Below are 24,494 nucleotides of genomic sequence, written 5' to 3'. Positions count from 1 at the left end.
CATTAGTATTTAGGGAAATGCAAATCAAAACCACAATAAGATAACATTTCACACACAATAGGATGAGTATAATCAAAAACATGGAAAATAACGAGAGTTGGCAAAAATGTCAAGAAACCAAAATTCTTTTATATTACTGATGGGACAGCAAAATGGTGCAGCCACTGTGGAAAAGTATGGCAGTTTACTAAAATCGTAAACATAGACTTCCCATATAACCCAGCATTCCACTCCTAGGTATATACTTGAAAAAACTTGCACATGAACGGTCACAGCAGTACTAATCACATGAGCCAAGAGCCAGAAACAACCTAAATGCCCATCAACTAATGACTACAGAAACAGCATGTGGTATATCTACAATGCAATGCTATTCAGCCATAAAAAGGAATGAAGTACAAATACATGCTTAATATGGGGAAATACAAAAAATACTGTGCTAAGAGAAAGAAACGAGATGTAAAAGGTCACATATCATGAGATTCCATTAATATGAAAATCTAGAATAAGAAATACATATAGAGACAGAAAGTAGGTGAGTGGTTATGAGGGGCTGAGAGGAGCAGAGGATGGGAGTGAGTGCTTAAAGGATACAGAGTTTCTTTTTGGGGTGATAAAAATATTTTAGAACTAGACAGGGATAGAAGGTAAAATTCACATAACAAAATTAGCCATTTTAAATAGACATTTCAGTGTATACTTTAAGATGGTTATTTTTTTGTGTGAATTTTACCTTAATTTTTAAAAAGGGTAGAGAGGGGGTAGAAAAACAAAGAGAGAACCACAATCATTTACCCTGGGAATCAAGACTAGTTCAATGTTCAAAAATCAATAAATGCAATCCATAACATTGATAGCCTAAAGAAGAAAAAACAAACATTTCAATTTATGTAGAAAAAGCATTTGAAAAAATTAAACATCTGTTCTAAAGAATATACAAAAAAAAGAGCTCACAGAACTAATAAGTAAGTTTAACAAGGCCACAGTACATAAAGTCAACATGTAAAATGAGTTAAATATCTAAGTATTACCAATCAACATCTGGTAAACTGAATTTACTAAAATTAAAATTTTATGCTCTCTGAAAGACACTGTTAAGAGAATGAAAAGACAATCTAGAGGTAGAGAAGATACACGTAAATGGCATATTCAACCAAGAACTTGTTTCCAGGATATATTAAAGAACTTTTAAAACTCAACAGTAAGAAAATGAAATCCAATTAAAATATGGATAGAAGACTTGAACAGATACCTCACCAAAAAAGATCTATAGATTGCAAATAAGCACATGCCAAGGTATTTAATACTAAATGGCTAAAACTGAAACAAACCAACTATACCAGGTGCTGACAAGGATATGAAGCAACTGGAACTTTCATACACTGCTAGTGAGAATATAAAATGGTACAGTTCCTCGGGAGAACAGTTCGGCAGCTTCTTATCAAGTTAAATATGTGGGAAGCAGATGTGGCTCAAGTGCTAAGACCCCCATCTACCATAAGGGAGGACCCGGGTTCGATCCCTGGGGCCTCCTGGTGAAAAAGAAAAGAAAGTGTGCCTGTGTGGCAAGCCAGTGCCTGCACGGCAAGCCAAGTGCCTAAGTGGTGAGCCAAGTGCCCATGCGGCAAGCCGAGTGCCCCAGTAGTGAGCTGGGTGCCCGTGCCAGCACGGTGAGCCGAGTGCCCGCATGGTGAGTCAAGTTCCTGCGTGGTGAGTCGAGTACCTGCATGAGTGCCCACGTGGTGAGCCAGTACCTGCACAAGTGAGTCACGCAGCAAGATGATGATGCAACAAAAGAGAGACTAAGAGGAGAGTCAAGGTGAAGCACAGCAGAAACCAGGAACTGAGGTGGCACAATTGACAGGGAACCTCTCCACATCAGAGGTCCCCAGGATCAAATTCTGGTGAATCCCAGAGGAGAAAGATGATAAGAGAAGACAAAAAAATAAATAGATATAGAAGATCACACAGCAAATGGACACAGGCAGCAAAAAGAGCAGGGCAGGGGGAGGGGAAGAAGAAAAAAAATACGCACTTAAGATGCCACTCTTAAGTTTTACCCAAGAGAAGCGAAAAATTATGTTCACAGAAAAACTTATACATAGATGTATATATTAGCTCTATTCAAACATAAAATGGAATATTCCTGAGCAATAAAAAATAACAAATTCTGATACATGCAGCAAACTGAGTGAGCCTGAAAGGCTAATTATGCTGACTGAGAAAAAAAAAAGCAAGTTTCAAAAGGTCATTTATATGACATTCTTGAAAACACAAACTATAGGAACAAAGAAAAGATCAGTGGTTACCTGCAGTTAGGGGTGCTGAGAGGTTGTGACTATAAAAGGACAGTACAATTGTAAATCCAAACACCCCTAAAAATAAAGTTTATTATAACAAAAATAAAACTTTTTAGAAAGAATAGTACAAGGGAGATTGGGGGGCAGGATGGACAGTTTTGTATCCTAAATCGTGGTGATAGTAACACAAATTTATACATGTGTTAAAACTTGTCAATTATTCACCAAAAATAAATTTTGCTACATTTTAATTAATTTTAAGCAAAAGGACAGCACCGATTTGATTGAAATGTCTTTTCAAACACCTTTATTATTTTAATCAGAAAAGCAGATTTACAATATCAAATTTGTATGAAAATGAAACAACAAAAAGAAGTTGAAAAAGTAAAAGGTTAATGCTCACTCCCCATCATCCTCTCCAGACAGGATCACTGTTAACCATTTGGAATGCATCATTCTAGACTTCCTATGCTTACAGGGCATGCAGGCTCAATTACAAACACAAATAGGATATTTTAATGCGGTGACTATGCATGAAACTCAGTGGCAGTGGCCTGAAAACAGAACTGTCAAATCAATTCAGCCAAGCCTATTTAACTTTCAAAGAATTACACTTTCTGCTTCCCACGAGAGGCAATCAAAAATTAAGTAAAATATGTCACAGCCCAGATCCACGGACTTGCACTTTTTAACTATACTTGGGCCAACTAAAACCTTAGGAAGAAATAAATGCAGCCCAACAGAGGGCCAGAGACGCTGAGGCCAATCGTTCAATCAGGGAAGGTGGGACCCTCTTTTTCCTCCTTAAAGCACCCAGAGAGGCACTCCAGGGAGAAGAATGGGGACAGGTCCAACCACAGCAGTAGTTCTGAAAACCCAAGGGCGCTGCACTGTAGGGTAGAAAATCTCCGAGTGGGAAAGTGCAGCCACTTTGCAGACACCTGGGGTCCAGTTTCTGGCTCTTGCCCTCCCACCACCCTCCCCATTTGCCACCAAGGAACTTAATTCTAACAACGTCCAAATGCATGTAGCTTCTAGACACTTGGCACCAATAAATGCAAGAATAAACACAATCTGACTCGCTCACCCAGATCTGCGTATCTCCTGAAGCATTTCGGCAGTAATTAACCTTCGTTTAAACTCTGTGTTTGTGGCGGAATTAAGAAATCACTCGCGTTTTCATCCAAATAAGAACATTTCAAGGCTATGCGGGATGAAGAAAACAGACACTGGTTTGAATGCCGCCATGGTCTTAATTTTTGACATATCCCTTTGTATACACATATGAAAAACCGGAGTAAACGCTCTCTGTAAACCGTATTTAAATCAGTTTCTCTTCCCTTTTCTATGGTTAGAAGCAGGAAACTTTTTTTGTGGAACCCGATGTCACTTCAGAACACACTGAACTTTTTTTTTTTTAATACATACACTTGGTTATCGTTGTCAAGTTTTATGACTGCAAGATCATCCTGGCTGAGGACGTGGAATATTATCGAGTCTCTTCCTGACAGACAAGCATGCCCCAAGGAAGAGAAGTAAGTCAGAAGACACTGGTCCTTCACCCGCCCCACTGTGCTCATCGTGATAGCCAGGCTTTCACGCAGCGAAGAGCCAGGCAGGCTTTCTGGTCTTAGCTCTTAGCGATTCTGGTCTTAGCTCTGTCGTCACTTAACCACGGCAACGTGGGGTCCTGGCTGTGGAGACCCTGGACGCCAGGCCCCTGTCCTGCTGGGGTACCAGAAAACAAGCAGCCCTTGCTTTAGAACCCAAGGGAAAGAGGCACCATGAGGGAGCGGTTCCAGGCCCAAAGTAACACTCTTAGATCAGCCAAGTAACACTTGTCCCCTGGCCCCCCGCCCTTCTCCAGAGGGCCTGGGCCCAGCTCCAGGGCCTACCCACTGGAAGGAGAGCTCAACAACTCCAACCTGCTCTCCCCGAGCGGCAGGGTACCCCAATAGCCAGACAGTCCGGAGAAAACGACAGTGCCCCCTGGACACCACCACGGACCTGGCTTTTCTAAGAAGCGCAAGGCGAGCCTGCGCAGGGCGCCTCGGACGGCTGGGGATGCAGCGAGCATGCAGCCGGGCCCTCACACACCTGCAAGCAAGGAGGGGCCCAGGGGCCAAGGCACGTCGCCTCTCTGCGCCTCGGGCGGCTGAGCGACAGGGAAGGAGCCGCACAGGGAACATGCAGCCACTCCACCGCCCCGGGCCGGGCCCCGCACCACCGCCCTGACCCCAAGAAGCCCTGCGGCCACGCCAAGCCCCCGCCACTTTCCAGGCACCTCGCGGATGGCGCCCGGTGGAAAGGATGGAGAAGGGCCCTTCCTTTACCCACTGGGGAGAACCCACCAACGCTCCTCTCTCTGCTTCCACCTGTACTTCCCCAGCCAAGCCGGGTCGCTTCCAAACCGATGCAAACTCGGGGACCGGGCAAGGCCCGCCCCAGAAAACCACAGTTTTCCTTCTGCCTCAGCGTGGTTCTTTATCGTCCCAGGCGCAGGACGGCAGAAGGGCCTGATAAGAGCACGCCAGGCTGACGGGCGGCCAGCTGCAGCAGGCCTCACCGGGGAGGGAAACGGTGACCAACGGAAAATATTTTTTTCCCAGAAAAAGAAAATATTCAGGGAGGCCGAGTCCCGAGGCTTTCCAAATAAACAGCTCCGAAGGGTGCCGGGCCGTGGCCTGAAGCGTCCCCTGGAGGGAGGACACCAGGGCGGCCTCACCTGGCGGTTCTTCCCGCCCGCAGAGGGGCAGAGGGGAGAGCAGCGCAGGAAGGGCCCGCGAAGGAGGCGGTCGGAGAGGCACGGGGTCCCGCTCGCCCGTGGCAGCAGAGCAGACGCAGACCTCGGCCTCCTCTGAGAAGCCAGCCCTGTGCGCGCGAGCGGCCCCAGCACAACCAGTCTCCCCTGGCCCTCTGACGGCTGGAGCAACCGCACGCAGCCTCCCGGGGCGCACGGGCCGACGGGGCACGTGGCAACGGTGCCCAAGCCCGGCCTCCGAAGGCACCGCCCAGCTTGGGCCACCCCCTGCCTCCAGCAAAGTCGAGAGAAGCCGCCCCATCCCGGGGTGAGCGGGAGGTGACCGCCGGGAAAACGGCCTCTGCGCCCCAGGGGCGCGCACGCAAACCCAGACGCACGGCGTCGCGCGCGCGTCCCTGTCCAATCGCACCCCGGCCTTCCGTGGGATGAGCTAGAAGCCCGGAAGGCGAGCGGAGAGGAGGGGCGTGTGACCACGTGGCCAGAAATATAATGAACCGAGACTTCTAGAAAAGAAGTTCTACAAACACCATTAATGCACCAGACTCCAAAATCCACCAAAGCCTCTCAGCATCCAGACCTTGAGTCCTGGGGTGCTCGACTGTTCTGGAACGGCCCCCGCCACGCCCACGCACGTACACGACTACCCACATACACACGCACACATGCACATACATGCACTGGTGCACACGCAAATATGCACAATCACACATTCACATTTCCACACACAGTCATATGCACATAAACACACATACACACACACCCACGTACACACACATACAACCTCCCACAAGTACCGGGAGTGTCTAAGTGCTCCACCACTTACAGGGACAGGAGGGCAGGCTGGCACAAGTCACAGGACATGCCTGCTACCCCCACCCAAGCAGACGAGGGAGCCTCCACCCCACACGGCCATCTGCCTCCAGTCTGAGCACCTTCGCGTCTACTAAAAACTTAAAGATGAAATTTTCTTTTAGGAGGTACTTGGGCTTGAACCCAGGACCTTGTACACGGGAAGCAGGTGCTCAACCACTGAGCTACATCTGCTCCTGAAATGCTTTTAAGTAGGCTGCCCCCCATTCCTAAAATGAAAGGAATTCTTCAAACCGAGAAGAAAAAGGTCAGCACTCCAATTTAAAAACAGCAGGACATATGGAAATTAACAGCTCTTCATATCAACAAGGTAAAGATCAACAAGTCAATTTTTAAAAACCCTACATCTGTCGATAGCACAGCATTGAGGGAACAAAGCAGGGTGCAGAACTCTACAGAGTGAGACCACACTTTTGGAAAAACACCAACTATATGAGCATGTTGTGGATGTGTCTACACATGCGCACACATGTGTGCGTATCTGCAAATGGCACAGGAAGAAAAAGCCTTGAAGGAAAAACAGCAAGCCTGTAACAACATTTAACCTGGGCACGAGGAGGAGGATTCTGCTCGTGGTTTTGCCTTTTCTTCCTCATTTTATGGACAGTAACACCCTTAGAACAAAGGAAAAGTTGGCCAGCACATCCAATTTCCTGTTCACACTAAAGGTTCAACAAGTACTTTTGTAGAAACACTACTTAAAAGAAAAAGTGCCATCTATGGAGAGAAAAACTCACATTAAAAAAAAAAAAAGACAGAAGCTACTTTTCCTGGCCTGTTTCCCCTCTGGGTCAATGTTAAGTTATTTTACAAAGTCCTGAGTTTCCATTCTATTCTCTTGTTTCTGAACTTCCCACGAACACCAGAAGCAGCCGCTGTTTCCATTTTCCTGCTGATAAAGCTCCCTGGCACGTAGGTGGGGGGGGCGAATACCGATCAGGCCCCTGCCCCCTCCAGGGCACGGGACCTGCAGGGCGAGAGCAGCCCGAGGAGCATTTCAAACGCTTTCCTGTGCACCCTCAGTGACTCCCTGTTTCCTCTGTCCTGAGTCTGCAGGAACAGCGGGGAAAGCATCCGGGCAGGACTATGGAAATTTGCAGGAAAATTAAATTAATCACTCATATGCTTGTTAGAGGTTTTCATGTGTGTTTTTTTTCCCCAAGGTTCACATTCAGCTCTTCCACCCAGCACTCTTGCTCTTTCCTGTCCCTGGAAAATCCTGCTTTTGTTATAGTTACTGGTGCTGTGTAACAAATGACCCCAGAACTTAGCAGCCTAACAGGCTTGGTGAGGCTCACGGGTTCTGTGGGTCCAGAATCTCATCTGGCCACAGCAAGGGGCCTCTCTGCCCCTCCACATCTAGATGGTGGCTGTGGCCAAGGGCTCGTGTCCTCACATGTCTGCACCTGGGCTGGGAGGACCCAGGAACGCGGGCTGCCAACGGGAGCGACCGCAAGGCCCTCCGTGTGGCCTCAGGGTGGCCGCCGTCATCCTTGTAGGTGGCGTCTCGGGACTCCAGGGGCAAGTGACCCGGGAGCCAAGTGGGGCCTGCGTCGGAAGTCACCACCACACTCCATCAGTCGAAGCACTGGAGGCCGCAGGACCACGGGGAGGGGACAGGGACCCCATATCCCAAGGAAAGTAAGACCAAAGGACTCCCAGCCAAGCTTTCCTTTTTTCAATCAATTTTACTAATAAAGCATGCAATTCATCCAAAGTGTATGGTACATGCTATAATCACACAGTTGAGCATTCATCACTTTAATCATTCTTAGAGTACTGTCATTATTTCAAAAATAATAATAAACAAAAAAACAGACAAGGAAATTCCCCACCTCTCCACCTCCCTCTGCTCCCCCCTGTACACAGCTGCCATTCTGGCTAATCTGTCTAAAGTGTATCATCAGTGCCAGCCATGTTTTCACAACGGCCACAGCCCGGCATCTGGGCAGCACCGGTCCGCATCGCTGACTTCAGAATCCCCCATCCTGACCCTGCCCGATGCCCAGCCTCCCGGTGTCGCCCGCAGTGGGCCGTGCATGCCCGTGGATGCACCGAGGACGCCATCCACCAACTGCAAACGCTGCTGCCTCGCCCGCTCTCCTTCCGGCCCACGACCACCACGTCTCGGATCTCTCCCTTCGAGGGCACAGAGCCCGGGACCCAGTGGGCACTTACCAAGAGCTTGCTGGACGACTCGGTGGTGGGGCAAGGCACGCTGCACCGAGACCCAGAACTGCAAAGGGGAGAGAGCCCCTGCGCAAGTAACGACCAGGGGCGCACCCATCGGCCTTCCTGGGTGGAGTGAGATGGAGAAGAGGGCCCTCCGGGAGGGGGAGCGGCACAGAAGGTGGAAGGACCAGCCCTGGGGGAGAGGCTTGGAGGAGCCACAGGGCAGGGCAGGGGCCCCTCTCAGGACGGCAGCCTCCAACAGGGGGAGATGGTTGAGAGCAGGGGCCGGAGGCAGGAGGTGCCAAGGGGAGGGGACTTAACCTCCCCGGTGAGTCACCGTGACCGACGGAAACATGGAAGGCCCCTGGTGTCCAGAAAGGAGAAAAAACTGCTCTGTGCTGGAAACAACCCAGACAGACAACGCGGCGGATTCACAGACCTTGGAGGATTCTCACGATGGAATACTAGACGGCAAAGAAGAAGGACAGGTGTGCACGCGCCACAGCGCCGGGTCTCACGGATGGCGCTGAGTCGAGAGAGTAGGCGTCACAAGTGCACGCTGCAGAATCCCATTCCTACAGACTGCCAAACAGCCAAAGTTAACCCCCGTTGCGATTACGGGAGGGAGTCACCCGCAGGAGAACTGACGGGCAGTGGGCGCCTCCCGGGGGGCTGCTCCTCACTCTGATTCGGCTTGGCTGAAGCAACTTCACCTAAAGCTAGACCTCCTAAAACCAATTCAGCCAGCACATGTTTGCTCAGTGTTCAGCCCAGTTAACCAACAACCCAGGTGCCGAAAGCTCAGGCCCCTCTGGGGTGTTTTTAGCTCCATTTAGGGGTCCTCGCATTGCGTGGGTGCGGCTCTTTGGGTATTTCAAGGATGTACCTGTACTCATCCCGGAGTTCTTCTGAAGTTATTATCAGCAACATAAATTTATCAAATTTGCAGCACTTTGTAAATGATGAAATTGATTCCTACCTATAGATGTCTCTCTCGACGTTATCTACTTTTCAAACACTGTCTTTAAAAGTTCAGGGTTTCTGCAATAAATATAATTGGTATAGGAAAGAAAAAAAGAGGCCACCCGCAGGGCGGCAGGGCCGGGGAGGCATACAAAAAGGGTGGGGGGCCGTGGGGGGCAGAACGTGGTGGCAAAGGCGGGGTGCCCGGCAGTTTTCCTGGAGTGTGTCCACCGAGAACCTGGCTGAGGAGAGGCCAGCTGGAGAGAGCCCCCTGCGGCCCCTGCTGAGTCCGGCGCCCCCACTAAATCGCGGCCTTTCAGCTGTGACCAGCAGCCTCTGCAGTGTAAACCACCCTCCTAAGGGCCCTGACTTCCCAGGGAAGTCGTTCTCGTCTAGCACAGCTAAGGGACGCTGCTCAGGAACTCTCTAGAAAATGTCTTCCGTGGAACAGAAGCTACACTCTTCCTTCCAGTGCTAAAAATAAAGCCGTGCCGCCGGCACCCGGCAGTTTGGAGTGACGGCACACGCGAGGACGACGCGCTCGCGGCCTGACGAGGGCAATGAATGGGGCTGTGTCCGGGAAACGTGTTTTTCCATCTTTAGCGTGACAACGTCAGGGCTAGAAAATGCTGGAAAACAGCTCTGACACAAAACCTCTCAGCCCAAGCCCCCACACGGCACCAGCACTTATTTTAGAGAATGCTGATGTGGACACACATTGTCTTCTCTGATGAAAGAGTGTGCTGTGTTCCGCGTGTGTCCGTTTTTCAAGGGAGACGTTCGTGCCAAGTTGTCTAACCCTTCTGCAAAAGATAAACGTGTTAATTATAAATGACACTGTCTTCCAGCAGAAATAAAATTATGTGCCCGCTGGTTCAGAGAGCCAAAGAGATGTTGCTTATAAATAAATGGGAAGTGGTATCTCCTGAAAGGTTGATTTTGCAGGCTGGTCAGCACTCAGTATTCTATTTTAAAAATTGCATTCAAACTGCCGATTTGTAAATGTGATTATGGCTGAAAGGGGTAGTCTGTGGATGTAAATGTCAACTGAAAGGAAGCTAAAGAATAATCTAGGGAATGTGTAACATTGTGATTTCGGTGGTAGATGAAGATTGTGGTTAATAGTATAAATGTAAGAATGTTCTTTTATGAAGTGTTAAGAATATGGTGATACACAGGACAGCTCCAACTAAAGTAACTTACGAACAATAATTAACAGGAACATTGCGATATTTTTGCAGCAATGGCAAAGAAGATATATAAACTCTAAGGGACAAAAATAGGGGATATAAGGAGATATGGGAATTCTCCTTGTGGAGTAATGAAAACATTCCAAAATTGAGGTGCTGACAGCACAACTCTGTGATGAAAATGAGAGCCACTGAGTGCACACTTTGAATGGATTGTACACAGCATGGGGATGTCTAACAGGGAATCCTGTGGTGGAAGATGGACTGTGGCTAACAGGACAAATATGAGAACGTTTTCTCCTGAACTATAATAAATACATAACACTAATACAGGTTGTTCATAACCGGGTGGGTTGGGGGAAAAAACATACCAAATGCAAGAAATGGGCTCTAGTTAGTAGTAATGTTTTGACGACGCTCTTTCATTTAACAAATGTTTCACAACAATGCAAGGCACAGGGGGTGGCGTGCCATACGGAGCTCTGTAGGATGACGCGCACGTTTGTTTTATAAGTTCGCAGCTTTTGCTATGCACTGTTTATGTGCGTTCACGTATATGAATCATACACTTCAATAAAATTTTATTTTAAAAATCGTGTTCACACCATCCCCGTGGTTTGGCAGGGTTGGGGTAAGCCAAGCCCTGTTTAGACCATGTGCCTGCCAGCCAGGGGACTGCAGGGCACAGGGAGAGACGCGTCCTCGTAACGCACAGCGGGTAGGAGGCCGCCGTCACTCCAGGGGCTCGGGCGGCTCTGAGGACTACACGCCGGAACCCGAACCACGGCCCTCGGTCTTCAAAGGCAAGCGGATCCGCCGCCGCCTGGGCGAGAGCTCTGCCTTGACCCAGGCCCCTGCCACGAGACCTGCAGTGGACGGGCACAGCAGCACGCCCCGCGGCCTTCCCTGCCAGACGCCAAGGCGCACCCCCTTCCCTTCGGCCCAGAAACCCCGAGGACGGAGCAACCCCGGAGAAAAAGAAGGGTGGCAAAGCCCGCAGTCAAGAGCCAGCGGACACGAGAGACACTAGAGCAAGACGCAAACGTCAACACACCGGCCTGGGGTGAAAACGGGAAAACGGAGCCACAGGCCCCGACACGCAAACCGGTGTCACGGGGGATCTGCTGCAGCAGGGTTTTCAACCTGGGTTAGGCAAACACAGTTTTTAAATAAAACGCTGGTGAATCAGAGTGCATCATGTGTACCTGAGGCTAAGCGGGCAGCAAAACTATGGCTGTGCCAGGGTGTGAACGCGTCAGCGTCTGCAAAAGGAACAAGGCACAGGACGCTGACTCAGCCAGGTGTCCCGATCCGCCCCGACGTTTGGACATTCTAATAAAAAGGCTTCCACTAACGCATCTGCGCTGAAAGCCTCTGAGGCTTAGCTTCAAAGCCCCTTAGGGACTTCCACACGTGTCCCAGCTCAGGCGCTGCCAAGAGGGGCCAGGAGGTGTGTCACCTCCCTTAGGGTTCGCGCAGCCCCAGCAGGGGCTTACAAAGGGGCCAGTTCCACAGCCTTCCCTACAGGCTCTCTAGAGCAGAGACCAAGGAAAGCCTCCTCCTGCTGCGCCCGCCCCCCACCCAGTCCCTGCAGTCTCAGCCCTTCTGCGAGGCGGGCACTGACCCCCCGCGCAGCCCGGGAATATACAAACCAAGCTAGGTTTCTTGTTGCACACATGCCCGATTCAAAGCAGAAACAAACAGTAAAACACCCATTTGTTTTCTGAACAAGGCATGTACGATGTGTCTAGGAAAAGTGTACCAGAGTGTGTGTGTGAGAGAGAGGGAGATCGTGAGCAATATTTTATATGGCCTTTCCTTTTTCTTTTGCCTGTACAACTTCCTTAAGCTGTACCACTACAGAATATTGGGACATGCACACAACCGCCAGGAGAAAACAAAAGTATCATCATCAACCAGGGAGGAACATTTTGGCTGTAGTCTTCTAGTCCTCTCTAGGCAAATTATAACTTCCTTGCTTCTATCACTTACTGTATTATGTTGACTTCCCACATCACTGAGTATATTTTACACTATTTATCTTAAAGTGGCACCACGCCGCCTCTTACCCCTACTGGATTTTACTGTGTCCAACTCCCTATCTATAAACACTGAGAAAGACCCTTTGCAAAAAATGCTCCTTTCCAGCCATGACTCCTCAGGGTAAATTTCTAGAAGTTAAAGTGCAATGGCCAAAGAATACACAGGCCTTTACAACCTTTAAAACCCACTGACTGGCCGTGGCCTCGAGCAGCAGGCATGAAAATGCTGCGCACGCAAGCTCACCTGCACCGAGTCACATGCCTGGGCTCCAATTCTGGCTTCCCCACCCCTAGCTGAGGGACCCCAAGAGCAAGTTTTTTATTTTCCCCACTGACAAAGCCCTCACCTGGCAGCTACCGCCAGGATTAAGCGAGATAAAGTCCAGGAAGCATTTGGCCCGTCTTTTAAAATATGATCACAGGAAATATTGCCACATCACGCTGTTCCCAGAACTGCCTCCCCTGCTTCCCAGCCCAGTCTTTCCAATTCATCAGCCAGAGGCACCAGGAGTCACACCTCAACCACCTGCACAGCTATGCTGAGCGCAAGAATCAGGTCTCAAGGCTGCAGAGTGCAGGAGCCCCTTCACAGAACCTTCTGGAAAAGGCAACACTGTAAAGATGGAAAACAGATTATGGCAAAGGAATGCCCTGCCTTGAGGAGCGAGATGATTTGTCGGTTACGGGCATTTTTCACAGCTTGATTGAGTGGAGTTCCCACGACAACGTATGTTTATCACAATCTACAGAGCGGGCCGTTAACAGGGGTGCCCGTCACGGTACAGGAACGACGCCCTGACAACTCGCGCTTGCGCTCCGCGGCCCGCTCTTGCAGCCTGACACCTTGCCCGGCTGCCTCCCCGGCTGTCACTCGCTGGGCGCTGACCGGACCTGCCCGGCACCGCCCGAGGCTGCGCCAAAGCCCCGGGCTCCCCCTCGGCGGCCCGCTGGCTGCTGTCCACGCCACACACCGCAGTCACAGCCAGGCAGAGGCGGGCAGGAAATCCTCCTCAGGTTTCCCGGATCTGCCTTCTCCCTCCTCTGGGCAGCCTTCCCGGGCCACCGCCACGTAAAAATTAATCCCTCCTTCCTCTACATGGAAGGTTGAATGTGCTGACTGCACATTAAAATTACCTGGAGAGACTGTAAAAAAGCACCGATCCACAACCAGCACAGCTGCCGCCACCCTCGCCCCAGCACCAAGAGGTTCTGGTTTAGCTGGTCTGGGATGGGGCCCAGATATTGGTTTTTTTTTGCTTTTTACAAAAGTCCCCCAGGTTCAAAAATTAAAGCAGGAACATCTTACAGCTCCAACAGACATAAGATAGAAAGGAAATATTATGAACAACTTGGTGCCAACATATGCAACACCTTAAGTGAAACAGACTCCTTGAAACACCCAAATTACAAAAACTGACTCAAGAAGAAAGAGGAAATCTCAATAGTCCTACGTTAAGCAAGTAAACTCGTAATTAAAAGCTTGCCCGTCAAGAAAACTGTAGGCCCACAGAGTTTCACTAGTCAACTCTATCAAACATGAAAGGAAAAAATAATACCAATCCTATGCAGACCCTAAAAAAATAAAGAAGAAACATTTCCCAGATCAGTGCATAGGGCCCACATTGCGCTGATACGCAAACAGACAAAAACAGTGCAGGAAAAGAAAGCTACCCTCATGAGTGCAGTGACAAGTGCCCGTGACTAAACTTTAGCAAATCAAAACCAGTGATCCATAAAAAGGATACTACATCATGACCAAGTGGGACTGTGCCAGGAATGCAAGATTGAGTTAATATTCAGGAATCAATGTAATTCACCTTATTAACAAACAAAAAAGAAAAGCCCACATGAAAGAAGCAAAATGCTCATTATTTATAATCTATAGCACTATCTAGGTGAGAAACCTTAAGGGATTGCAAAATAAGCCACTCATACTAATAAATGAATTTAGAAAGGTCATAGGATATACAACCAGTATTGTAAAAACAATCAATTGTAGTTCTATACACTAGCAATGAGCAATTAGAAAATAAAATGGGGGGGAGTGGACGTAGCTCAGCGGTTGAGTGCCTGCTTCCCACATAAGGGGTCTTGAGTTCAATCCCCAGTACCCCCTAAAAAGAGTAATAATAAAATAAAATTTTAAAAATCTATTTATAAAGGCATTAAAAAACAGGAAGTACTTTAGATAAATCCAATAAAGTATGTACAAGATCTATACACTGACAACTACAAAACACTGCTAAGAGAAATTAAGGAAGATGAAAACAAATGAAGGGAAGCGGACTTGGCCCAGTGGTTAGGGCGTTTGTCTACCACATGGGCGGTCCACGGTTCAAACTCCGGGCCTCCTTGACCTGTGTGCAGCTGGCCCATGCACAGTGCTGATGCGTGCAAGGAGTGCCGTGCCACACAGGGGTGTCCCCGTGTAGGGGAACCCCACACGCAAGAAGTGCGCCCCATAAGGAGAGCCGCCCAGTGCGAAAGAAAGTGCAGCCTGCCCAGGAATGGCGCCACACACACAGAGAGCTGACATAACAAGATGACGCAACAAAAAGAAACATAGATTCCCGTGCTGCTGACAACAGAAGCGGACAAAGAAGACACAGCAAACAGACACAGAGAAGAGACAACTGGGGTGGGGGGGAGAGGGAGAGAAATAAATAAATAAATAAATAAAAATTTTTTTAAAAGGTGTACTGATATACACCACAACACGGACGACTCTCCAAACCCTGTGCAGAGTGAAAGACGCTAGACACAAAAGAGCATCGAATACATGCTTCCATTTTGAAATCTGGAGGAAACCAAGCTAATCTAGAATGATCTGATCTAAGCAAATGAGGGGTTGCCTGAGGCTGGAGATGGATGGAAGGACTGAGTGCAAAGTGACAGGAAGGAATGATGGGCAGGTGGTGGGGTGACAGAAATGCTATCAGGGATTGGCAAACTTTATATATCATGGGCCAGAGAGTAAATATTTCTAATTTTGCGGGCCAAATGGTATCTGCTGCGACTCAACTCTGTCGTGGGAGCACAAAAGGAACCAGGGAGAACACATCAGCAGCTGGGCACAGCGAGTCTGCCAACCCCCATTGTCGGTTGTAATTACGGTGGTAGTTACAGGACCGTAGACATTTGTCAAAGCTTACTGACCTGTACACTTAAACTGAGTACTCCTTACTGCATGGAAATTACACCTCAATAAAACTGACGAATAAAATATTGTTTCTACGGACAAGCTGGCGTGACTCCAAGTTACAAAGCACCCAGACTCGTCTAAGGTGCATCCAGAGTGGAGAGGGTCAGCTCCACCTCTGGCTGCACCTAGCTCGGGGTGCCTGCCTCGCCCATCAGACCGCACATTCCCCGCAGGCAGGTCCCCGGGTCTCTTCCAGCAGCTCTGGAACAGGCCTCGGAATCCCTTAAAGGGCCTGCTGAAAACACTGACTGCTGGTCGGACCCCTCGTTTCTGACACAGCAGGTCCGGGGTGGAACTGAGAGTGTGCATTTCCGACAAGTTCCAGGGGATGCTGGAGCAGCTGGTCTAGGGACGGCTCTTTCAGGACCCTCTCCCGTTCATCTCGGATGCAATACATTTAAAATGAACAGCCAGTGTTGCAATTTCAGTTGGGGTGATGTAGTAGGTAATGGAACAAATGTAATAGTAACAGGTTTTAGTAACAGACGGTGGTGTTGGTAGTGCAATATTTTAAATATAAATAACGCCACTGAATTGTGCACTTAAAAAGTGGGCAAATGGCAAAATTTATGAGGACTAGATATTTATACTAGCACAAGATCATTTAAAAAGTAGAAAAACATGAAAGTCTGATACATGCTGCAACATGCACGAACCCTGTAAGCATTATGCCGAGTGAAAGAAGCAAGTCACAAAGGAGCACATATTGTATGATTCCATTCCTAGGAAACACACATCTGAGTTTGCCGGGATCCAGGACAGGAAACAGTCTGGTATATTCCCAGAAGAGGCAAATCTATAAAGAAAGACAGTACACTGTAGCTGCCTGGGGCTGGCGGTGGGGGAAGGAGCTTGGTGGGAAATGGACAACGACTGCTAGCACGTATAGCAGTCACTCCCCCATTCACCTAAAATATCTAAAATGGATTCGATGACGGCTGTACAACTGTGAATTTTCTAAAAACCACTGAATTCATACTTTAAATGTGTGAATTGTATGGTATATGAATTATATCTCAATAAAAATGTTATTTAAAAAAAGAGGGTGGCAGATGAACTGGGGGGGGGGCTGTTCCCTATGAAATGCAAGGGGTAGTATGAAAAGCAAAATGCTCACAGCCCAGCTGGGGTGACAGGACAAGCCTCAACACTTTTACCAAGAGGAGATGGCCCACTTTTGAGCCTGGTATCACCCTCCTGCCACCCCCGTGCCCATCCAGGAAAGCTGCCCCATCTCTCCTCCTCTGGACTCTGCCCAGCTCTTCGCTCAGCTGGGAGAGCCATCTCTCTGCCCTGGAGCCTGGCACCCTCATTTTTCGAAGCTTCACTGCAGCTCCATTCCTGGTAGGAGGGCTCCGTCCCCAACTCGCCTGCTGGGGCTCACCTCTCCTGGGACCCCACCCACAGAGGCCCTGATGAGTCAGCAAAAGGGATGCTGACGCAAAATACCAGAATTCTGTTGGCTTTTATAAAGAGTATTTATTTGGGGTAGGAGCCTACAGATACCAGGCCAAAAAGCATCAGTTACTTCCCTCGTGAAAGTCTATTTCCACGTGTTGGAGCAAGATGGCTGCTGGCATCTGCCAGGATTCAGGCTTCCTGGGTTCCTCCCTTCCTGGGGCTTGTTTCTCTCCAGGCTCAGCTGCTCTGGTCTCTCCACAAGGTCAGCTGGAGACCACCAGGAGAACGGCTCTGTCTCTTCCTGGGACCTGTGCTGCGTCTAATGGAGCCTTCTCTCCTTCCTCACCTACTGCTTCTCTGTGTGTTTACTTCCAGGCTCCAGCTCAAGACTCCAACCTCCCTTCTCTGTGAGTCTCAGCCCACCAAGGGGCAGGGACTCAACATCCTACTGCCGTGGCCCAATAAAAGCCTTAATCATTATTTAATCAGGTAAAAAGTGAAACCTCTGAATCCAATATAATCTATTATGCCCAGAGGAGAAAACCAGTTCACAAACATAACCCAGCAACCATTCTTGGAATTCATCAATAATCTCAAACTGCTACAGGCCCCTGCGGGCCAGCTGTCACCGGACGTTCACTGACATGCCTGAGAGGCAAGACTGGACCCCAGGGTCAAGCAGAGTCTCCGGCACGTGGTACAAACTCAAAAGAAGCTTCTGAAAGGACACTGACATGACGAGAAATCCCCTCCACTCTGCATAAGGCCCCATTTCTTCCCACTCGTTGAGAACCCTGGAAATTCTCCCCGCTCTCCCCGATGCCATCGATGCTTCCCTCTCACGTGGTCTATTCCCTTGACGGTATAAACCTTAAAAACAGACCTTCTCTCAACCCCAATGGCCCGCTTACCCCAAAATTCTCTGAAAGGTCACCTGCTCTCTGTCCCAAACCCGCCTCCTTCCCTTCTCCCTTGAATTCGCTCTGATGGTTTGGCCCTGCCACTCCCCCCAAACCGCCCAGGTCACCAGTGACCTCCATCCTAAACCTAGCGGGCAAGTCTCAGTCCTCACCCTTCTTGACCTCTCGGCCAATCAGTCCTTCCTCTTTGGGGCGAGCTCTGCACTTGGCCTCCAGACACCCCGGGCCCCCTGGGGTCTCTCCGACTCCCCTGGCCTCCCCTTCCGAGCCCCCTGTCCCAGCTTCCTTGGACCTCTTCTCATCTCCCTGTCTTCCAGCTCCCTGGGTGCTTTCATACTGACTTACGGTTTTAAGAAACGGAGACAATTCTCCAGTTTACATTCCCAGCCCAGACCCCTCTCCCCAACTCCAGACTCATCTATCGAACTAACGCCTCACCCTCTCCACTCGGACGCCTCACCCTCTCCACTCGGACGTCAGCCCAGCGCTCATGTGGACCATGCTGAAAGCCGAGCTCCTGAACTCCCCCCATGGAGCTGCCCATGTGCAGACTTTCCCCCTCCAGGAGGCGGTGCCTCCCGCCTTCCAGGTTGCCTGAGCCGGGCATCTCCGCGTCACCCTGGGCTCCTCTACTGCTCCAACACTCGTCATCAAATCCAGAGCAAGTCCTGTTTGCTCCAACTTCAGGATCTGCCCCTCCTCAGCACCGTGACCTGCAGCTCCTGCCCCCTGCCGTGGACCCCTCCACCCCAGCTGCACCTGCTTCCTCCCCCGTGCCCGGCTGTCCCCGCTGCCTGGATGAACCCATGGGAAACTCCTCGCCTCCCCCATGCCACTGGCTCAAGGAGACCCTTCCTGGCCATCTGACCTCAAATTTCAAACACCCCTCAACTGCTGGGGTCCCACCCTTTCTTTCTCCAAAGCAGTGGGACGTCCCAACACACGACATAACCTTATTTATCACATCCTCCCCTCGGCCGGCCTTCGGTCTCCTTCTACTTGACTGTGAGCTCCAAGTGGGAGAGGCTCCGCTCTCTTGGTTCCCTGCACGGAGAAGGCCCTCAATAAACATTTGATGGGGGAAGCAGTGAACCGTCCGTGAAGCTGCTGAATTTGACAGTGGGAAGGGCCTTTACAGATCACCCAGTTCTGTCCTGTCAAGAACTTGGGCAAGACGTCGGGCTACTGGGATATGACCTCAGAGGACACAGAGGTGCCAGGTAAGCAGTGGACTACCTGGGACAGCTTCTAGGTGGACGGGTTCCCCAACACCTCCGGGAGGAGCAGGACATAAAGAATGGGCGGAACTGGTCAGAACGAGAAAGAGAATAACACAGGTTTCCTGGGCAGCCCGTGCCAGGTATGCAGGCAGTTGACCAACACAATTAAAACTCTAATGCAGAGAGAAGCCCACGTGGGGCAGCGCCACCAGCTTCTCCAGCAGTGAAGGCAGCACCCTGCCTATTGCCTCTCCCAGCCGCAAGAAAAGAAACTGTTAAACGACCACAACAGAAACAAACGCCCAAATGCACAGGGAGAACAAACGGGGCCAGGCTGAGCCTTTTATGGTGCTTAAAAAATATCCAATAAAACCCAACAGGGGAACTCACCGTCCTCCAAACAAAAGCAAAACACATACCCAGTTCGAGAGAACCAAACAAATATCCACATTTTAGACCAAAGCTAATTATATTCTGGGTGTTAAAACACCTCTAATTTCTTGCAAAAGGACAAATAGGAAAAAAAAAGTTTTAAGTAGAATTCCAGGCAACTTTCATTTTTCACTTTCCTGACTTCTGTATTCTTTATGTCATTGGTGGGTTTTTTTGGGGTTTTTTGTTAGCGTAGATTAAGGTTATGTAATGTATGCTCTACTAAATGAAGGGAAAAAACTAACAAAGCGACTGCTGAAAATGAATGAAACTCCCTGGTTGTAAGTTATCCAACTGGCAATGGGACTCACGCCCAGAGCAGACGCTGAGCCCAACTTGGCCTTCCATTCCTGAATCCAAGTCTCAACAAGGGAACATCTTTCCCCACTTGAAATACAGACTGTGTCTGAGCTGAAAGCCTCCCCCCAGTCCCCCCCCAGATCAGGCACAAACCTCCCCAGTTAACTCTTTACTTGCTGGCAAGTACTTTTATTTAAACTTTCAGGGCTACAGTCTCCCTTGCCCTAACAGGGGAGGAGGCACTGACTTCTTTCTCTTCATGGCCCACAAAGCACTTTTTCACAGGGCCAGTAACTACTGATTCACTCATTCCCTCATTTAAGCCAAATCTCTGCCATGAAGCTGTGTAGAAAATGAATTCCTACAAATCATATTCTATTTTAAATGCCCTAGGAAACTGCATGACCTAATGGAAATGTCCCTTTAAAATATCAGTTTATAAATTACAAAAATAAGTATAGTTATTATAAAAACATGGAGAAGGGGGGGCAGCACGATGAAAGTTCCTCCTCCCTGCCTTCCCCTTCCCTCCCCGACTCCTACTTTTCTCCCCCAAAACTCACACACACTCACCCCTCCCACCCCTACTGCAAACTGCTGACTGCTGATTTTGCTTTGGGCTTGGTCCCTGGTTTCTCCAACAATACCTGGTCTACTGGGCGACAACAGCAGGCGTCAACAACTGAAGAACAAATGGTATGTCCTTTCAGATCGCTCTCACGCAAACCTGAATGAGATCTCCTCTAAGGAATATGTTTCCACTTAGGGCGTGGGGACAGTTTTTAAAGTGAACCTCTGAATTATTTCATAAAGTGTAGCACCTTATTGTATGTTTTTGGAAGGTAACTGTAGATTAGTAGGGTATTTCAACATTCTCTTTATTAAGGAGAATTGTGAGCATACATACAAGTGGGCCAAAGAGAATAACAGCCCCCCAGGGACACCCAACAACCATCCATGTCCCACCCACCTCCCCATAATTTGAAGCAAATCCCAAACACCTTGTCAATTCATGTGCAAATACTGTCGTACCTATGACGGTATGTTATGTAACCACGATCTCAGCATCAAGGAATACAGTAACTCCTAAAAATCATCATTCACTCAACAAACGTCCACCTGTCTCATACAGAGCATAAGGTCTTTTAAAGGAATGGTTCTTGGATAAATGCTGACTGGCCTGTGGGCTCTCTATCAAGCTTTGCCCAAAGTCAGTGACCCTAATGTAGCATCCAGAAGCAATTCTCGGGGCAGGTGTGCAGCCGCCACTTTCACGTGTAGAATCTAAGAGTTCAGACTGGAGAGCTGGGCCTGGTCTCACTGGAGGCTCAGACGGGCAGGCGTGGCGGGGAGGCGGATGTGGCCACATCCCCACAGCTGGCCTCGACAGGACAGTCCCTCGGGCGGGGGCTGGCTGGCCGCTGCTATAAATGCCTTGCAGAGACACCCCAGGTATATTTAAATATGGGAGAACCAGGCCAGCGGGACAGCGAGCCATCTGTCCATCTCCAATGCCACCTTAAGTGACCAGCCTGTAAACACCAGCCCCGTTTCCCACGGAGGCCCACTCGAACGCCCTCTCCATGGGACCAAATGGGCAGGTCTTTGCCCTAATAAATCTCCACGTTCCCTCCCCCTGGAGCCTGGCACCTTGACAGCAGGGAGGCTGGCCAAGGCTGTGGGTTACGCAGAGTCCACAGGAAACCTCTCCCTGCCCAGCTCTCGGGTGTCTGGTTCTTGGGTGACATCCTGGGACGTGGTTGTCCCCAGAACACCTGCCAGGCCCCCCTCACTCAGCTCCCTTCCTTCTTATCTTCTAGGCTTCCTTCTGGAATCCTGACAGTTACAGGAGAGATGCCTTGGCAAAGACTTTCTCCCAGAGACCACCCTCCGCCGCAAAGGGTCCAAGGGGAGCTCATTTTGACCTGGCCGTTTCACCCTGCAGCCACCTGCTCTCCTGGAAGGTGCACGGGTCAGCCCGGGAGCTGGGGACTCAGGACACAGGAAGCTTGGGCAGGGGGTACTCGGATCCCCTTCACCACCCCATGTGTTCCTGAGAGTTCTTTTAGCCAAGCACATCCTTAACAGGAAGGGGAAATTCGCTGTAAATTTTAAAAACAGCCAGGAAGCGATTTCACTTCTGCAAGCTGGCAAGGGCATGGCAGCAGGTCTCACCCAGGGGCACCCAGGGGGGACACAGGTCTTAACTGACCACTGAGGAGCTCCGCTCCAGCCTCACCACATAGGTCAGCAGGAGGCTGGGCGGCCACCCCTAGCCCCACCCAGCCCCCCACCCACCAGAAGGGAGCCCAGAAGGGAGGGGCAGGAAGGCTGTAGCCTGCCCAGTGGGCCTGGTGCTGTCGAGGCAGGTTCCAAAAGCACGAGGAAGGAGGGCCACGCATCTTGGTGATGCATTAGTGATCCGGCCTTGCGCGGCCCAGCGGGCAGCCCTTCCCTGCTCACTCAGAGGGGGCCATGAGCATGTGCTCCCCAAGCGCCCCATGTGGGGAGGACAGCGAGGCGCTCCACAGCCCACTAGGCAGAAGAGAGCAATCCACGAGCAGGACCTCGAGAGGGGTGATGTCACCACAGGGCAGCTCCCAACTCCCAAAGCCACTGCGCAGCCAGCCCGTCCTGGGCAGGAGGGCGGACTCCTCAGCACCCGCCTGGGAGCACACCAGGGGGCTCCAGAGGCTCCAGTTTCAACAGGTCGTGCGTGCCGGTAAGGAGACGGGACTGTCCTAAGAGGCGGTGGACGGGCGAATCAAACGGCCGGTATTTCAGAGATGAGGCAGATGCATAAAGCCAGTCCTCCCCTGCCCATGCCAGGCCCGGACAGGGCTGCCCCTTGTCCACGGCCACGTCTTTATTCTCCTCGGTCTGCCTGACCTGTTGGGTGTACAGCACATAATTGGGATTAATCTGAACGTCTGGCAGGACAGTCCTGGCCCATGGCACACCCCCCGTGGGCCACCTGCAATCCCATCCTTGCTGCCAGGGGGAGCAAGCCTGCCCAGCCGTCTTCTCCACCGACTGTTATCTGTGAGACGGGAGACACCACCCAGCCACTCAGGTGACCACAGGGGCTTTATCACCGTCTGGAGGAACCAGTCGTGGCCATGTTTTTGAGTTGCTGTTGAATATTTCCAGATCACTTGCATCCAGGTCAGCTGCCCCCCACCTCCACCCTCCGGGGCCCTGGAGATGTCATTTCATCCCCCAGGAAGGGAACTTCCGTCCTGCTGCACCCAGTGGATTCAAACAGACTCAAAACCGGAGGGCAGGGCACTCGGCCACCAGCCCTAAACCGCTGGCCTGCGTGTGCCTGGCCACCCACCCGCCGGCCAAAACCTGCTCCACAGAAAGTGAAGATTTGCACACACAAAAGCCAAGCAACTTGGTGCAAGCCAAAGCTGGGGAAAGCAGGGCCCCTCCCCGCTCCCCGCCCCGACAACAGGCCTGTCTCCCCATGAACTGCCCACCTCCCAGAAGCACGGCCCCCACCCACCCCGCCCCCAAAACACGAAATAAAATAAATCCGAAGGACACCCACGAGCTCAGCTCTCCTTTACATGTTTTTACTGGCAACACCCCAGGAGCTCCGGCTTCCCCGCAGCTCACCAGGCTGCAGCAACAGGTGCAGCCCTGAGCCCGGGCGGCTAATTCGCCTCTGCGTTTTCTAAAATAACACGGCCGACGCGCCGGAGAAAACCAAGGCCGCCAGGCTCCGCGCCCGCGGCCCGCGGCCCGCCCCCACCTGTCCGAGTGCGTGACGGCGGGTCGCGCCGCGCGGCAGCCTCGGCCTCCCGGGCCCGCAATCGCAGGCGGGAGGGCTCCCCGCCGCGGCGGCTCGGGGCGGGCCGAGGGGCCGAGAGCGCGGCGGGACGCGGGGGGCCGTGGCGGGGCCTGGCCGCCCGGCGCGGCGTCGGCTCCCGGGGCCGGGGCTCGGGGCGCAACCCTGCCCCCCCCCCCCGCCGCCGGGGGACCGCGAGGCGCCACCTGCGCGCGGGGGCCTGCGCGCGCCCCCCGCGCACCTGCCCCGCCCGCGCCCCGCCGAGCCCGCGGGGCCTGGCGCTTACCTGCCGGCGGGGCCCCGCGTCCTGCGCGCCCGCGGCCGGGCGGCTCCCGGCGGCGGCGGGGCCCGCGCCCTGGCGGCCCGGCTCGGGCGCAGGAATGGCGGCGGCGGGAGCGCGGGCGGCGGCGCGGGGCGCCCGGCTCGGGAGTGGCCGCGCGGCGGGGCCGGTGGCGGTGGCCGGGGATGCTGCGGCGCGGGGAACGAGGGCGCCGGGCCGGCGCGGGGAGGGAGGGCGCGGGGGAGGGCGCGCGGCAGGCCCCGCCTCCCGCCCCTCGCCTCCCGCCCCGCCTCCAAGCCCTCCTCCTCCTCCCCCGGTTCCCCCTCTCCTTTCCCCTCCTCTTTCTCCTCCTTCCCCCTCCTCCTCCTCGGCCCCTCTCCTCCCCACACTTCCCCCCTCCCCACTTCCTACTTCACCCCCCACCTCCCGGCCAGGCCCTGCTGGATCCAGCGTGGGTTCCGTGGGTTTCGAGGCACGCAGTCACCCCCTCTCCTCTACCCCCCTTAGAGGACCAGGTGGCCCCGCCCTTCGAGGGACCCCCACTCCCCACCTTTCGCCGCACCCCCAGGTGTCCGTTCTCCTGGAGACCTGACCAGGCAAAGCCTGGGGACCCCCCCAGGACAACTTCCCTCCTTGGAAACGCACAGC

General features: G+C 51.6%; 1 protein-coding gene across 3 annotated transcripts in view; it reads right to left on the bottom strand.

The window, feature by feature from the left end:
• SEMA4D (semaphorin 4D) overlaps positions 1-23,900 on the bottom strand; it is a 159,469-nt gene extending 135,569 nt beyond the window's left edge. For all 3 annotated transcript variants that reach the window (XM_071216582.1, XM_071216581.1, XM_058301439.2), the window contains exon 1: positions 23,853-23,900. The gene's annotated coding sequence lies outside the window, so the exon portion shown is untranslated. The remainder of the gene's footprint in view (positions 1-23,852) is intronic.
• Between the last annotated feature and the right edge of the window lie 594 nt (positions 23,901-24,494).

The sequence above is a fragment of the Dasypus novemcinctus genome, chromosome 8, assembly GCF_030445035.2.
Source record: "Dasypus novemcinctus isolate mDasNov1 chromosome 8, mDasNov1.1.hap2, whole genome shotgun sequence".
NCBI lineage: Eukaryota > Metazoa > Chordata > Mammalia > Cingulata > Dasypodidae > Dasypus > Dasypus novemcinctus.
The sequence above is the reverse complement of the archived record's forward strand: the minus strand, read 5'-3'. Positions and strand labels throughout refer to the sequence as shown.